The sequence below is a fragment of the Pholis gunnellus genome (genome assembly GCF_910591455.1).
Source record: "Pholis gunnellus genome assembly, chromosome: 5".
Classification (NCBI taxonomy): Eukaryota; Metazoa; Chordata; class Actinopteri; order Perciformes; family Pholidae; genus Pholis; species Pholis gunnellus.
The window spans coordinates 11,034,603-11,047,825 of record NC_136531.1 but is presented as its reverse complement, the minus strand read 5'-3'; the positions used below and the strand labels follow the sequence as shown (position 1 = coordinate 11,047,825).

Below are 13,223 nucleotides of genomic sequence, written 5' to 3'. Positions count from 1 at the left end.
TTAAAGTCGGGGGTATGCTCCGTCTCATCAAGGGGGAAATTACAGATCTGCTGAACCTAGCTTGTAGTGAAAACGTACATGTTCAGCTTAAACGGTTGCTGCAAGACGCTTTTAAAAAAATCTAAAAAAATCTCTCTTACATTCACAGAACATGCCGTTCTGCCCTTTTTGAGACACACGATGAGGCTTGGTGACAGAGTTAAATACACAATACCAACGCACATGGAGGGAGAGGGAGGGAAGAGGGTGAGAGAGCAGCTGTATATTTATACCGCTGCAGGCACAGCAGGGCCAAGTTCCCGTCATTTTAAGGGGCAGTGTGTTACTCAGATACTGAGGCAAACAAACCAGGAATTCAGACAGTGTTAGTAGTTGTTTGCAGCCTGTATGTTTCTAGCATTCCCTGCAGTGATTTTGTTCAGTGTCATCTGAAACGGTCTGGTGATTAAAAGAAAAATCCTAAATGTTCAGATGTGGTTTGTCAGATTATATTAACTCAATACATTTAAACTTGGATGATGAATTACACAAGCATTCCCTAATGTTCAGTATGAGCAGTCTCTGCATTAGTGGGAACTGGTCTTGACTTGTACGTCCAAGTTAAAGCAAAAAGTGTCAATGCAACATGTTCTACCTCAGTGACACAATGACAAAACACAGAAATTCAAAGCCACCTCAGTCCTCATACAGCTCTGTTGATTCTTTCAACCTGCAATAACTGATTATTTTTAGCCACTTGGAGGCAGCAGAAACAAGTTGTGAAAACCACATTATGATATGTATCAACATCTTTTAAGGTGATATTGTGAACTTGTGAGCAAACAGTTGCTTATTTACGCATCCAGCAGTTACGGAGGACCTTTATCGTTCATGCATGCGTTTGTATCCACATGGCGAATTTAAATCCAATATTCACCGCCTTTTAGCTCCGCTTTTGGTCTCTACAAACTCCTGAAGGAAATATCTGTCTTTTTAGCTGACATATACTTTACTACGTCCACCAGTTAGTCACTTACTGTGTCTGTCTGCCGTTTGGTGCTGAGCGGGTAGTGTACATTGGGTTTATCACAGCTTTGCTTGCTGAAAGCAACTCTATGAGAGCAGTCAGAGTGAAGGTAGACAGCTAACAATGAGCTGAAATTCACTATAAATCTCAGTAAAGCTGAGGGGAGCTGCAAATTTGGGCACGAATTCACTGTAGGTTCCTCACTATGAGCGACCCCTTGTCGCATTGTTTTCACAGTGTCTTATATATGATGTTATTAAAAAATTGTTATTGCCGCTTTCACACATTTTCTTAAGGGCTACAACTGACAATAATTTAGAGTTTCTGTTGTATGTTTGTTCATTTTTGGATTAATCCATGAATCATTTATTCAGTAAATGCCCATGAAAAATGGGCATTTGCTATTATCTACTATTATCTCAGAGTCCATGGTGATGTCTTACGTTACGTTTTTGGTCCAAGCAACAGTTCAAAACTCAAAGATCAACACAATAAACAACAAGACAAAGCAGCTACTCACATTTAAGAAGCTGGAACGATCACTTTTTAACTTGTTTTTTGCTTGAGACTGACAATTAATCAATTATCCAAATTGTTCTTTCATATTTTTTTGTATATCTATTGATGATCTATTATATATTATTGATGATAGCTGAATGTGAGTACTACTTCTCACATTCAGAGAAACCTTTTTATATCTGAATAACCACCCGACCCAATATCCCACATCCCCCTCACAGAACTTTCCTTTTCATGCCTGTCTTCATTTGGGACTTTTACAATTCCCAGAAGCTTTCTTTGTGTCCTTATAAACAGCATGCGTCTTTACTGTCTAAGCAATGCAGTCAGGAGAACTTAACAAGACAATTCAGACATCTGACCTTGACAAAGCCAAATGAATCATTTAAAAGGTTCAGACCATCACTGCAGACAGAAAATGGGGACATAAAATCTTTGTCCCGCAGTCTAAAATGGTTCAAGCTCATGAAATAAGGCAAGCTGCTCATCGGGATGGATACTTTTACATCCCACTGATGTCAAACATCCATTACTACTGCCCATTACACAATCCAGAATCCATCCAAAAACAGTAACAGCGCTCACAGTGAATATTCATAAAATTGGGGGCATTCTCTGATAAAAATAGTTTGCCATCTGGCTCAGTTAAATTTCTTATCCTCATGCAAAGATGACAAAAAAAATATCACTCCAAAATGAGTCAAGGTGTTTGACTGCAGGGTAGAAATGAAAGCACATGTGCTATCAAATCTGTGAGTGAACAATCAGTGAATCAGTAAATTATATCAAAATTAAGTGGCCATTACTTCTCTTCTGTGATCAATACTGTTTGGAGTTAGTCTCTTGGTAATTGCCCATAATGTGAGATTACATGATTTTTATCTACTTAGGGATCATTGGGCCCTATGCAATTGGCTGTGAAGTGATCACAAGAGGCCTACTGTATTACTGCACACTCTCTTTGCTACTGTGGACATTCGCAGAGAACAACACAAAGAATGTGTGTGTTTGCACGAGACGTAAACTGTCTCGGCTACAAGCTCTTCCAATTACCTCATCTTCATCAAACTATAAACTCTCCTCTCTGCTTCTGGAAAAAGAAAGGGAGATCTCAACATGCAGCCAACACATGACAAAGATTGTATCAACTAAGATCTCACAGGGGAAAAACTGAAGATACAGAGAGGAGGCAAGGTCTGGTTTCCACCACATGATGGGCTTGTGTCGGGTGGTAACACTAATAACAGTTAAAAAACAAAGGTATGATATTTAACTCCAAATTAAGGTCATATGCACACCAAGCCTCAAGTAGTAACACCTGCACAGCTCTTTGCCTAAAAGTACACAACGCTTCACGGTAGTTCAGTGCAATCATGATAATTACCAGCAATTAACACACCCTTTCCCTTAAATTCCTTTATGTATTGTGTACAGTACTTCCAAAATGGTTACTACCAAAAATGCTATGAATTAGAAGCAATTAAAAGCTTACAACATCCTTTTTAACCTAAATTAACTACTCTCTTCCTTACAGAGAAACCATTCATTACTCACTTTTCTTGCAGGCAATCAATGAACTGCACACCAACAAACGGCAGCCACTGAGGACCCAAAGCCAAGCTATCTAAGGTTCCTTTCTCCACAGTGCAGCTAACACCATCTTAATTGAGAATAAATAGAGCTGCACCATGTGGCGTCACCTTTGTTGCATATGATTGGTGGCACAAACGTCAATCAATAAAACAACCATCTATGGCCTGTTTTTTTTCCCTTTACATCAATTAAGGGTACTTTAAAGTGTGTAGGATTCGGCAGCATCTAGCGCCGAACTGAAACTTATCCCATGTGAAAAGCAGGAGGCAACCTCCGACTCTGAAAAGTGAAGCCAATGCACAAATGCATTTAGTTTTAATTAGCTCGACCGTTTCGTGTCATTTCTGGTTGCAAAAAACCAAGATGGTAACGGCCAAAATGCCGAACTCAAGGCTTCAAAACGGCAACCAACGGGTGATGTCAGGGTGACTTCGTCCACTCCTTATATACTGTCTATAGTACCAAGCGTTTAGATCTGCTAATGGCCCTGTTTAGAGCCAGTGTTTGGTTTGTCCATTCCGGGCTACTGTAGAAACATGGCAACATTCCTCCGTGAAGAGGATCTGTCCCATATGTAGATATTAATGTGTCATTTATATCTACATATATAGAATTATACATTCAAGAATTTTAATATCATATTCAATTTCTTCCAATAGATCCCCCGAACTGCTACACACTGTTCCTATAATTCAAGTTTTACCCCATCTTTGGTCTTCTGGTAAAAAATGTTATGCTCTGTCACTGACTGAACCTTTAAGCAACATCAATTTGAGAGATCAAGACAATGAAATATAATCACCATATAACGTTAATAAGGCAAACGTACTTAATAGCAAAGAGTTGCATATTTACACATCCAGCAGGCACAGAGCAACAATTGACTTAGAAGCATTTTTCGGACATCGTGGTGATTATTCACTCTCCTTTATGCACCACTATTTTCACCAGCTAGTCACTTACTGTGTCTATCTGCTGTTTCACGCTGTGCAGGTAGTGTATAGAGCGTTATCGCTGAAAACAGCTGCCTGCTGTGTCTGGAAACGATGCTGGTGAGAGCAGTGAGATGGACCAAAACAGTGAAAATGAAACAATGAACTGCAAGACGCTAAAAATGATTCAGAGAGCTGAGGGGAGCTGCAGAGTTGAGTGATAAATCTCTGTGGGTTCATCACTAAGAGCAATCCCTTTCACATTACCCATTCAATCTATTGTTTATATTACCATATTTATGAGTGCAGCGTTAAACGCTCACCATCCTCCACTTTACACTTACTGTGCATTTTTACCTCTCTTGCATTAATTTCTTTTTTTATTTCCTTTGAAATCATTTTCTATCTTTGCATTTTGTGTTTCAATGTATTTCCTGTTTATTTATCATGCAACATGTAAACCACTTTGAATTTCCTTCATGTATGAAATGTGCTTTACCTGCCTAGCCTAGATAGTTGAACTTGGCACTGATAAGGACAACATAGCTTTGTGCAATACGAACACAAGATCAGCTTTCATTAATAGTCAGATGCATTTAGAGAATTTGCTTACAACTCAAAATATCCCATTACGGTGTACAATTAATGAGTCCAAGTATCATTATTTTAATTCAGTGATTGGAGCTGTACCTAATGTGGTGTATGATTAAGCAGCCTGAAGCCAAAGTTCTGCTCTCATTATTCAAGCTAATAAAGGGAAAGCCACAATGACTGAGCACTGTTTTTAGTTCAGCCTCCAGTATAATGACATATAGCTATCTCACAGCTGCTAATAATAGAGTAGCTGAGTTAGGATCGTATGTACCGTACAACGTGTTTTGGCATCCAAATTGCAATGCATTTGTAATTAGTCTCAATTAATAATTCAATATATCCGATTTTTGTTGTTACTGGAGACAGATGCACCAATCCCATGAGGAGGAATGTGTTATAAGCAACACAGGAAAACCTTTCCCTCTCTTTCTTCTGTGTCAGGAAGAAATGCACGGATGCACCAGGAGCTTAACCACTCAGCTGAAGGAACCTCACTCAGCGTGGAAAGCTTTATGGAGAAGAAGCAAGGGAATCGGGAATTTGATCGAAAGGCTGAGAAAGATGTTGAAGGGTGGGCAGAGGGGGTGAGAAGGAAAAAAAAATATTTCTTCGCTGGATACTGGGAGACGAGCAAAAAATGAGGATTGAAGCTGATAAAAAAAGAAAACATAAAGAGCAAAGACCGTGAGGAAAAATCCTGCAGAGGCCAAAGCAACACACAGCAAGCAAAAATCTGCAGTCATGTGGAGGCAGCAAACACAGGAGGTTTGACAGAGGAGGGGAGGGAAATGGGATGTGGCTGCTTCCTGTTGTCAATCCTAATTTCAACACAAACACTCAGATGTACCCACATGCCTCGCTCTCAAAGCGTGACTCACTCCAACACCTCAGAAAGAAAGCCTCACAGTGACAAACATGCCTGTGTGTTCACCTGGACGCTGGGGGAGCTGAGAAGGAAGACCGCCATCTTTTCTGGGTGATGAACATGCAGGTTGTTAAGTCTGGGGCGGGATTCAGAGGAAATGACTCAGCTGTGGCTAAAACAATGCTAATTTGCTTTCTTGCCGAGAACTAGATGAGAAGATGGAAAATACTCTTATTTACTTATTTGTAAAAATGTACCTGTAGCAAGCAGACAGATTGGAACAGCTAGCCTTGGGTCTTGCCAAAGGTAACAAAATACACCACAAATACTTCACCAATTAACCAAAATGTACCAATTAACATGCTGTATCTTGTTTGTTTAATCGGTGTATTACAATTCAAAGATTAATGTAGGTTCATGTAGTGTACAGAATAAACTACAGAGGAAGCAGTGTTTAGCCATTAACTCCTTAGAGATATGATTTGTATTCAAATTTCACATCTGAACAGCTCAGAAGTAAGCAACCAATGTACCCTACTTTCAGCTATAGAGGCTCCTTGTTGAGTTAGCCTTACAGGATTTTGCAGGTCATCCTTACGTTTTGTATCTACAGCAGGATCTAAACTGCACCACTAATCCTACCACATGTACCACACTGATCAAAAGTTCAAGTACATTTAATTGTGTAAAGTGACTTCATAAATCTTCCACTGTTCCATTAGAATTTCTCAAAACTTAACAGGCAATATTTCATGAACAATGACAGAAAGGATTTATGGCCAGGAACTGTGTGTCTGGTATGTAAATATATGAATCAAATATTGATACAAAATCTGTCTTAAATAACTACTATTGCACAATCCTTGCATCTCCCCGTCATCATCATTACCTCCAGGATGTGCACGAGTTTCCATCATCCACCTGCTGGCTTTACTCCTGCGTCTACACCGCCCTCCTATCTCTTAACTTCATATCGTCACACACTTCTGGATTGATCCGTCCGTAATGAATTAAACATTATGTACAAGAGCTAAGCTCTGATGTAAACACTGTGCCTCACACACAGCAGTAGGTTACAGTGCTACACTTTAGTTTTACCACACATTCCCCTTTAGCACCCACACAACAAACACTGGTCTTGCACTCTGCTGCTTTCCCCCCATGAGACATCTAGAATACATAAGGGGATTGTTTGTCTGATATTCATTTAAAATCGGATGCCTTCTTGACACTTCAAGCTCCAGTCTTGTTAAATGTAGGCCCTGAGAGCTTGCAAACAAAAATCTAAGCTACAGTTGTTTGTATTACATAAATGAAAATGGGCTTTGAAGACCTCAATAGATGTCCTATATGCTACTTCATATATCCAGAGAAATAATGACTAGTTGAGCCTTCAATGCTTCATTTGCCTACAACTTAACAGTCATAGCAAATAGTATAGTATGGCAAAGACATCCGGCTATAACAGGCATGATTAATAAGGCCTTATCTTCTGAGGAATTTTATTTAAATGTTGATAACAATCACTGGTCAGTCTCCTTTCACAGATGTCATCATATCTGGCCATTACTTGAAAATGATGCCTCATTAATATTAAAGAGCAGAGATGATTGACTGAAAGGCCTGCATGAGGAATACGAGGCGGCTGCATGAATACGAGCTTTCTTCGCTCTAACAAAGGACAGCTGCTCGTGTCTCGCTGTGTGTTGACACCTGGATTTGGAGAGACAGATTCAGTAGGCTACATTGTGTTATCATGTCATAATGTCACACATATGTATGCATTACACAAAAACACACAAAGAGAACGTCACCATGAGGAGACGTGTAGAGAACATGGCTACACGAGAAGAAGATGTGAGACAGACAAGGATGAAAGGGTGAGAGAAGGGATGATGAAAGAGATGCAGGCTGAAATGTACTTTTTTCAAAGCTTCTCAGAGAAGAAGAAAAAAAAAAAAAGAAGAAAAAACAGCATGACTTGTTTCCAAAGAAACCACTAATCCTCATCTTGGCTCCGATCAATCACGGGAGAGTAAATATTTTATTGTGGCTCCAATCAGTCACCCAGAGATGCAACAGCAAGGTGATGATGTGGCGCATTGACGTAAATGACAGAAAAGGATCGTTATATCATTATGAGAGAAAAGGCCACCTGAAATTCAGCTGTCAGACTCTCAAAAACAGAGAATGAAGCTGTCCTCAAATTCTAGTTTGCATGATGACGGTGATGTTTTGCACTTGCGGATGCAATCGTTCTGCAGAAGTGCAAGTGGAAAGAAAATAGATACATCTATGAAAACAAGTAGTAGTTTTCCAGATACCTGGTGGCAGGGGATTCCTACTGGGAACAGCTGGGCCCGGTGTTACGAGCAGTCTGTTTTGCTGCTGCAGCTCTCTGCTTCTCCTTTCAGGCACCCGTGGTTTGGTTTGGTTTTGTCATGCTGCTTTAGTCTATTTTTATATTTTGTCTTGCACCTTTAAAACACTCATATTTTCCACTCATGCGCCACATACCCTACTGCCACCACTGATTTAACACTGTTAACATTCAGTTTTTAATTACATTTTGTTTAATTTCGGTAAATTTGATTCAATAAAATATCTTTTGTTAAAAAGTCATGGAGTGTGTTGTTGTGGTCTAGGAGACGGGTTATAAATACTACAAATTAGGGAAAAATGTCCCAGAGCCCAAAGAGACGCCTTCAAATTGCTGATTTGGTCCAAAACTCAGAGATACTCAGTTTACAGTGATATACAACTGAGAAAAACAGCAAATCTTTACCTGCAAGAGGCTGGAAGAATTATTCATCAGTCGATACCCCATTCATTTTCTGACCATTAACTAGAATCAGCTGAAGATGTCATCTATAGTGCAGACTTTTAAATCATACAGGCTTTTCATCAGCAGCACTCATTCAGCTCTATGACAGCTTGACAGCTCAAAGAGGAGAGACAAAATAATGACAGCATTGTCTCAATATCAGCTTTCGACAGAAGAACCACACACATGCTGACTAAACCACAGTACATCTTCCACTCCTATAACAGTCCATCTGCTAACAGTGCACTGGTTACTTCAACCTTTCGTGTCAGACTTAACTAAATGAGAAAGAAAACAGACGTGTCCACTGAGGGACTGGCTGCACCATCCCTCCCGTTTCCCTTTTCCTTCGTGTTCAAAGCCTTTCGTGCAGCCTCAAGGACGCACAAATCAGTTTCTTCCATCTAATGATAGACATGAACAGCCCTCCGCTCATGAATCCTGTTCTATCTGACGGCTAAGGGATCATCAGAACCCTTTCTTGCTATACTCTCCTTTATATTGCTGCTGGAAGTCTGAATGCAGCGCCTATGGATGTACTTTGGTTTACTCCGAGCATGATTCTCCCTAAGCTTGTCCAATTACAGCTCTACATTGTACATTATAGACTTAATTTATCGAACTGCAGACATCCAGTCCGAGTAAAAGCTGTGTATGTAACAATGCAGATAGCATGTGTCAAGTAATAATCACAGAACATTTGAACATATTTCACATGAAAAACAGTGTACAACGAACCTGTGCATACATTTTTTCATAGCGTGAAAGTGTTTATCGTCAGCGCTGCAATGTTTTTCTGTAATCCAAACAATTTACTGGCGTACAGGACATCTGTTCCTACAGGGTTTGGACAAATATTACTCTACTGTCTTATGCTTTGACATATTTTGAGATACACTGAGCTTTATATTACAACACAGACCCTTAGAAGGTGTCAAACTAATTTTCAAGTCCACATTCTTAGATGTATTGCAGATCACGTCCTTACTCTGATTTCCTTTCATTAGAGAGCCTGCAGAGGTCTTGCAGTGCTAATACTCGATACTCCTCATTCTAAGACGCTGTCGTTAATGAGGCGAGTTCTCTCTCTGCCCTGACAGCTTCACTTTGCATAGATTGCTGCCCGAGCTTGTTTTTTTGAAGGAGGCACAGTGATAGCCAATACTCCTACATGCTACATGTAGAGGCTTTTGAGCCTTTGGCTTTCTTATGCAGCACAGGGCACACTTACTTTATCATAGGTGGTTGTAGGAATAAATCAAGCCTCAGGGCTGAGGACTACTGCAGCACCTGTGTGTGTGTGTGTGTGTGTGTGTGTGTGTGTGTGTGTGTGTGTGTGTGTGTGTGTGTGTGTGTGTGTGTGTGTGTGTGTGTGTGTGTGTGAGCGCTAAATATGATATGAAAAACTGAAATGCGTTGTCTCTGTACTGCTCTTCTCTCATTCAATTCAGATACCATGAACACCTGGACAATCTAGTACAAACAACTGTAATACTGCAACAGTTAGTCCCTCCCCCGTTTGTACATCACATGATTATTTCTTTTGTTTTTTTAGGGTGACTTTTGTAACATCTATCCTGATGAAAAATAGCCTCTTGTCTAACGGTTGTGTGCCTCCTTAATGATGTGTTCAAATTTCTTGCCAATCATCACAACTCAGAAGCTGGAACACGGAAACGTTTGTCATTTTTGTGATTTTTGATGTCTACTAAAAATAGCTGCTGAATATTTTTTGTCGACTGACTAATCGATTAATCGACAAATGGTTTCAGCTCTAACTTGGTCCAGGATTGGAGTATATTGGATTGAACAAATTGCACAGGTCTAAGTATTGACTGTATCAACCACCTGTACATCTCATACAAACTTTTCAACCGGGAAGAGAAACTATTAAAAAAAAACAGCGTCTGATAATCTGGCTGCATACAGTATTATGTCCTCCTGCAGGAGCACAGTGAGGCCAGCCATCATTACCATGAATGAAAGCGATCACAAACTCAAGATCAAAGTTAATTAGTAATAGCTCTTACAAACGATCTACTGGAACAATAACACAACACTTGGCATATTAGTGATTAGCGAATATCATAGCAACTAAATAAACGTTTTGTATGTCATCAAGCAATTAACGGCTAGAAAGAGTACGACTGTATTTGACATATTTCTATGATAGACACAAAATAAGGCGTTTTAAATGCATCTTCAGGCTCCAGTTTCTGCTGATTACAGATGCTCTCATTTATTCCAGCTGCTATCAAACCATTTACCGGGCATGCTTGAGGGAGTCTGTTATTCATTCAGCTCTGACTGCTACAGTGTGGTGTGATGTTTATCATTATGTGCTTTCGTTGACGGTTACAGTCACATGCAGTTTGTTTTTGTCTGTATGGCTGTTTGTGAATGAATTGTGCTACAAACTAAACTATACATTATAATAAGGACCAAGCTGATTAGCACAAAGGTACCTGAGGCGTTTTGTATGCTTTTCATAATTGTTTACAGCGTTTCTGAGTGCAGAATAAATTATGAGGTTGGTGTCATATATTTATGCATAGCGCTGCTAGCAGCAGAAGCCAGTTCGTGGGAGTTTCCTATGGTTGCATAGCAACTCTCGGTGAGGTGACTCGCATTTTTAGCACTTGACACCACTGATGTACCGCATGATGCATATCTCCTTGAAGGAGTTTCACAGACTACACAAAGCAACTCGAGAATATCAAAGGTTTTGAAAAGAATCAGCTGTTTGCATGAGGTTGTTGGGCAGCCATGTTTTAGCCAATAACGTGTCTTATAACTTTCTGCTTAGTCATCAACCCTGCTGAACATTCACCGACTGTGATGCTCTTTTTCCACCTCAGACCGACTGTATTTTAGAGTCTGAATGAGCTTACTGTTTGACTGCCAGCTTCTCCTCAGGGAGACAGACACAGAACAACTGTGTGTGTGTGTGTGTGTGTGTGTGTGTGTGTGTGTGTGTGTGTGTGTGTGAGTGAGAGAGAGAGAAGGAGAGAGAGAGAGAGAGAGAGAGAGAGAGAGAGAGAGAGAGAGAGAGAGAGAGAGAGAGAGAATCTGGGCTGCTGGCATAACTATGAGGCAGTCATACAGCCCAGGCAGGGATTTTAAGAGTAGAACCATCCCAGTCTGATGCCACCAGTTTTGGGAGACAAGGTCACAGCTACTGTACCCTTTACGTCAGAGGGGCGGGACTAAATTTAAGAAAAACATGCTCGTCTTCTGCTCATTTGACCCAATGAAACCCTGTTTTGTTGTTTTGTATCATTCTATCACAAGATCAGCCACTCAACTTCTAATATTACCAGTTTAGCTGTAGGGACCAAGATGTATTCGTGTTCATGTCTTTCTTGTTTTAGCTGTTATATTACATTTATAGTTGTTTCACTCATAGGGACTTGTAGCATTACCATTGCTTATGAGTTACTGCAGGTGTATAATCCAACATCCCTGAACAAACACAAAGCCCATGCTTACTCTCACATCCACACACATGCTCGCACACACTCGACACAATTACATTATTTCTTTCTTTTGTTATTTGTTTTGTTGTAATGTAATGTCTTATGCACATTTTATGTTTGTAATTTTGTAAAATTGTATTATAATATAGGTGGAGGCTTCAAATAAGCACAGTTGGCTTTCTGCCTCTTCCTGCACTGTGATATTCATTTATCGCTGTTATGTTTGTTTAATTTAAATTTCATTGTTTGAATTGTGCAAAAATAAATAAATAAATAGATAGATGACCGACTGCATGGTGCACAAATCACTGAAACTCAATGGACGACTCTAGTGCTAATACAATTAGTCATAAAGTTGATTGGTTCATCATTCAACATGCATTTGTGTTGTATTAGTTGAAATTCTCTTTACGTCTCGACAGCAACCAATTGATCAAATTCTCTGACAAAAAAAAAGAAAACAATCTGGTATCTGTTGTTGTCACAGGTCTGTAATTAACTCATACAATTGTTTTAATTCTGCAAACTATGATTGGATGGCCTACCTACCTACCTATCTAAACGCACTCATTGACAATAACAGCTGTGGTTAATGTTGGATAATGTTGTTTTCTTACATGTGAATGAGACATGAGGTAGCTAAATATGGTTAGTGATAACAGTAATGCGCTGCGCTTCGTTCCCCAGTCCTCTGCTTGTGGACTGGCAGTGCTAGTTCATGTGTTTTGAGGGAGAGGATTTGGAGGGAGGCGTGACGGGAGGGGTTGTGGATTTTTCTGTTGGATGCTTTCAAAATCAAAATACTCTTGCTGGGTTCCCCAAAGTTGTCTACTCCAGCTTTAATGATAGCTTTAAATTGATATATACATTCCCTTTGTGCGTCATTGACGCCTTTACAAAGAAACACACACACCCACACACACACATACACAGTGCACAGTGACATGTGCAGTTGCGTGTTTGTGATGAGATTAGACGCCTTGAGGGCGATTTTCTGTCTCCGACCTACTGTTGACATTCAGGCCTGATAAAGAAACCGAAGAGGTGATAAAAACGGACGATAGAAAGACGAGGCTGGCTGTCCTGTCGGATAAAGAAACAGTAGAGATACCAGATGGCTTGAATATGAGCTTTGAATGATACCTGAACAACTGCTGATCACTTAAAGAAAGAAAATAGATGCAAATAGACAAAGAGCTTGCGTTTGTGTTTGCAGCAGCTATAAAAGTACTACCTTAATGAGAGAAGGTTCAGAAAACAGACGGCGCACTGGGAGTCAGAGTCACGCCATGACCACGCCCACTTAGGAGACAGGAAATGTGTACCATTTCAAATTCATTCATTTACAGAGTTTGTAATGCTTAAACTTTGTAATAGAGCATCTTTGCATTAACCTATACAAGTGGAGAGAAAC

At 39.9% G+C, this 13,223-nt stretch overlaps 1 protein-coding gene across 1 annotated transcript in view; it reads right to left on the bottom strand.

Moving 5' to 3' along the window:
* The window catches only part of fbxo41 (F-box protein 41), a gene marked incomplete at both ends in the record, with an annotated part of 30,429 nt that overhangs the window by 14,746 nt on the left and 2,460 nt on the right, over positions 1–13,223 (bottom strand). The gene's annotated exons all lie outside the window — the stretch shown is intronic.